This window comes from Oryzias melastigma, linkage group LG1, assembly GCF_002922805.2.
Source record: "Oryzias melastigma strain HK-1 linkage group LG1, ASM292280v2, whole genome shotgun sequence".
NCBI lineage: Eukaryota > Metazoa > Chordata > Actinopteri > Beloniformes > Adrianichthyidae > Oryzias > Oryzias melastigma.
Window position 1 is genome coordinate 5088384 of NC_050512.1, and position 5253 is coordinate 5093636.

Below are 5253 nucleotides of genomic sequence, written 5' to 3' on the forward strand. Positions count from 1 at the left end.
ATGGACTCCAAAGACAAAAATAGACAGCAGTTGGTTGACAACATTAAAATTGTAAACTGAGAGATAAATAAAATCGACAGCCTGGCACAAATGTAGACATATACTAGAAAAACAGACAGAAAGACAAATAGAGTAACAAAAAGTACCAAAGAGCCAGATGGAAGATAGAAAAAGCGGGCAAACAAACAAGCTGACAAAAACATAGGCGATCACGAAAGCTGATGAACAGTCAAGAGCAAAGCATGAATCCATAACTCTTAAAGTGTACTTCCACAGTCAACATGCAGGCAATCCGCTGGCCACCTGCTTGGATATGACTGCGCACAGACTGTCAGCAGAACACACAAACACACAGCTTCCCGTGTCACCCTCCACCTTCCACACTTCCTCTGAGCAAACCAAACTTCTCATGGTGCCCCAACCCACCCCCTCCACATGTTTGTATGTGCTTGTGTGTGCATGTGTGCACGTGCTTGGGAGTGTGTACAGTGTTGCATGCATGTAATGAATACTGTATTCTAGGCAGTGTCACTGAAGGAATATAAAACAAAAGGTCAAACTGTCAGAAAAGCAGGATACCTGGAGAATACCAACAACGTCACACAGATCTCCAGTGTTCGTTTGTGTGTGTGTTTGTGAAAAAAAAAGTTTTTTTGCCAGACTAGTGTGTGTATATATATAGATATATATATATATATATATCTATATATATGTATATAAAACGTGAGAAATTGCAAACCTGGAAAAATTAATAGCGATTAATTGTATTTTTTTTATTTATTTTTTTATTTTTTTTTTAACAGTATTTGCCAGCCACTTATTATATGCAAATAACCACAATATGAAATCCCACCCAAAATTGTACATTTAGAACGTTTATTTTTAACCCTTTGGAACCTCAGCAACCAGAAATAGGAATATATTTCAGAAGAGAAAATTCTGGGGGTTTTTTTTGAAGCTTTTCCTTTTTTACTCATACATTTTCGTTATTTTGTTTGTTAAAAATATTAAAAGAAACATTTTTGGGAGAGGTTTGATCCAGCTGGATTTCAGGTCAGCTTGGCTGGAACCTGCTCACAGGTGGAGGGGTGTCTGTCCACTCTAAAATGCTAGCCTTTGCGGGCAGGACTTTTGCGGTGATCCGTGAAGTTTCCGCAATTTTTAGGCAACGCCAGTGCTTGTTATTGTAGAAATAAATAATGTTGATCCCCATCCCAGAATAAAATGATGATCAGTTTTCGCCTTGTTGGATTTCTAAAAGCAGAAGGTTCCGCTCCGCCCACCACAGCGGATCTTTCGCTCTGCGCTGCAGCCGTCGGATCGACGCTCATTTTTCGCCTCATTTATTAAAATAAAGATCGGTTTTGTCCAAAAAGTACGAATAAATGCCAGATTATCTCTTTAATTTAATCAAATCTCTACCACAGAATTTTTTTTTTTAAAGTTTACGTTTATTTTAGACTGAGTAAGCTGATCTCACAGAACGTCAGGATGCCTGAGGGCATGAATAGATATGATTGCGTTAATTCTGTTTCGGTTAATCGCGTCTGTTAACGCTTTAACGTAACTTTTTCAGCCCTAGTACATACATACATATATACTGTCTGCTGCTTGAACACTGATTCATCCAGCATGCGTCGTTCCTTTGCCCTTACTCTAACTGAAAGCAAATCAATTGACATGCTCTATGTGTAAATGGATGGATAGTGATAGAGGAAAGAAGCGAGTTGAACGTGCAGCGACAACACAACCATAGAGGTTCTTGATCGTTCTTGATTGGAGCAGGCACTTCTCTACTCCCTCTTAAAAAGACCCCAGAAGTTCCAGCGCTTCTATTGCCTTTTCCTGCTTTTTCTCTTTGCTGGATTCCACTCTTCCTTGGTTAACCTGCCATCTCTCTTTCTTCACAACACTCTTCCCCTTCTCCTGTTTTTTTCATGCTTTCCATCCTTTTACTCCCAAACCTTTCACTCCCCATCATCTTTTCTCACCTTCTTTCCTGCCTCCATGTCACAGGGTATCATGAATAATTAGCCAGTGTGTCCTTCTTTAGCATTTGAGCAGAAACAACTGAATTCGTTCTCTTCCAGCTGCATTTACCACCTCTCCTCTGACACGTTCTCTCCTGCACTCCCTCGGTTTTTCTTTCATCTTTCTGCCTCTCTGAAGACAGGATGACTACGCTGCTGATTGGTTACCCCTGAACCTAAAGTTGCTCCCCTTTTCCTGCTTTGATGAAAAGTTTTGTTGAGAGAGGGCCATGTGCCAGTTTGTGTCTGTGCTTGAAATACTGCCAGCATCTACTTGTTTATAAGATAAATAAATTAAAACTGAGGGGGAAAAAAAGCTAGAAAGTCATTTTGAAGATGGACTTGCAACATGCCATGCATTTTATTATGTGGAGCTCCAAGTCATTGGTAAATCATAAATCTTTGGGAGATTTCAGGAGCATTTTCACTCAGCAGACTAAAAACTTCACTTGCTTTTGGTCGACTGGAACTCCACTTTCCTCCATTTGCTTTCTGGATTGTTTATGTGCTGTCAAGCATGTAGATGGACGTCCCCAATGATTCTGCACCTGCACTAGTCAAGTTGATAATTGTAATTAATTATAGTAAATTTAACAAGTATGCATGCACACTCACAAATATGTACAGACAAGCTCTAAGCTTTTATTTGCAGCACAAAAATCCACAGGTTACACATTTTTCTCCCATTGTATGTTGACATAGTAACATTTAACTGCTTCTCATTTAGAAGGTTAAGCGTTGCTTATATACAAATCACTCAAAAAATACATTTCTTTTAGGATTTTCAATGTGGTATTTTTCCAGGGAGTTTTATTGTGCTGCTTGTATGTTTTCCCCCTCATAAAGGTAGAATTAAAATCTCATTAACACTTGTGTATAGGTGGCTATGTACTCTATGTAAGTCTTTCTGGTGCAGTGTATTGTATGCACCTTTGAATATCAATTATGTTATGATAGTAAGTGGTTGCACATTCAATTCTGGGATTCTAAGACATCACAGCGGGTCTAAACTCATCTCAACAACTGAAACTTTGTGCTAAGATTTGAACAGCCATTGCACTTTTACTAAATTTTTTCACCAAATATGACACAAATTTTAGTGGAATGTATTTACAGAAAAAAATGTCAATCATTATTTAGTTATTTTGCAGAAAATATCCCAAAACACACAGATATGTGACCAAATGTGTTACTTAAAGTTACAGGGAAAAGGGGAAGCCATGCCAGAATGCATCCTCAGCCTGTCCAGAAGAAAGACAGCATCAGCACTAATTTCACGGCTGGGTGCTATTAATAACTTACAATGTTTACTGAAGGTGAATATACTGAATGGGACAGCAGAAAAAAAAATGTTGAAATTCATGTGCTGTAGAGATGAATCATCACCTTCGCACATGCAATGCACAGACCGGTGAGATGCACCCTCATGTGGCATGTTAATCATCCTCGGGTCTTCTCGGATCCACCACGCAACATGGTAAAGTGGTCAACGATCAGAGAGCTGCTGCAGATGCAGCCCGTCTGGATGATGGCCTGAAGTTGTCAAGTTTGAGAGAATTTACTCCTCAGAAAAAAAAAAATGAACTGATAGAGAAGTTATGAGCGCATATTTGATTTTCTCATATCATTTGGGTTTTTAAACCTAAATAAAACCACAGTTTAAAAATAAATTTTTTTTTTTTCAGACATTTACCTAAAACTATGGAAGAGGAGAAGGGCCTTGGAGAAAAAAAGACGGCCATGGAAATGCTGACTTTAATCGCAGAATTCTGACTTTTTTCCCAGAATACTCACTTTAATCTCAGAATTCTGACTTCAAACTGAGAATTCAGAAAGAAATTTCAAAATTCTGAACGACAGGAACATGTGAACCACTTCCTTTTGCACTGCAGAGTCGGAACCTATACCTGCAGCATTAAAACCAACAAAAATGACGTCTGTAAGTGACTTTTGTGTGCTCGAGGCTTACCGAAGGATGTCATTTTGTTCATGGAAAAAGAGAAGGTGAGTTCAAAAAACCTCATTAATGTGGCGCTTGTAAGTAAAAGGGCGACAGGCTGTGCTGGCTTTCGTAGTTCAGAATTCTGACTTTTTTTTAAGACTTTAAGTCAAAATTCTGAGATTAAAGTGAAAATTCTGCGAAAAAAGTCAGAATTCTGAGATTAATGTAAGAATTTTCAAAGGCCTTTTTTTTTTTTTCAAGGTGGCCCTAACCCTCTTCCGTATACAACTGACTAAAACAGTGAATGGCTTTTTCTAAATGTCAATGCAAATCAAAGGGAGGGGCTACACTTTGCACAAATCCTAAAATAAATAGTTAAAAGCGTTTCAGTCTTCTGATTTATCCAGCTTCACTGGCTGTAAGGATGTGGCACGTCACTCTTGCAAACAGACAAAAACTTTCCTAAACAAGGATTACTCAAACTGTCACATACGAAGACCCCACAGTGAGTGGATGAGGTCGGAGGCAAAAAGGGGAACCGTGTAGGCTAACTATCTAACTTGGCACATCTCTAAGCAGAGAGACGGAGAGATGGCGATTGCCTTGCTGCAGTATGTCAGAGCTAGGCTTTCTGCCAAGTGGCCATCTCTCAGTGTTAACTTTGCCTGCCCAGCAGGACCTTGGCAACTCTGCATAACAATGATTACTGTGTGTGTATGTGGTTGTTCACAGCTGTATTCATCAGTGTTTAAGCTGAGCATGGGCTGTATGCCATTTAAACATAACAGAAAGAAAGTCTTTTCCTGTGTTCTGCTGCTGAAACAAGGCAATGTGCAGAACTGCACCTGCTATATTCATCTTTCTCATTTTACAATTCAGCATTAACATAGAGACAGCATGACTCCATACTTCGGAGTGTGCTTTGTCCTTCCCAGAACACTAAAAAGTTTGAATTATCCAAGAGAAAAGGAAAATGTTTAAGAAAAGTTAATTCACTGACTACTTATCTTGCCTGGAAACTAGTTTACAAAGCAATGTTGATGTTCATTTCCATGCATGCCCTGTTTATTACTGTTTTTCATCCTTTTCCAACTTAAATGTATTTAATTAACTTTCTAAATGCCACAGCTCACATCTTTTTAGTCCCTTCCTTGTGTGCTGTGTCACCAGATTTTTGTGTTTACTCCCATTCTGTTCATATCACAATGAACTGGACAACTTGATCTCATCTTGGATTCACTGGTTACTCAGAATTGTACTTAACAAGTTACCCCCCCCCCC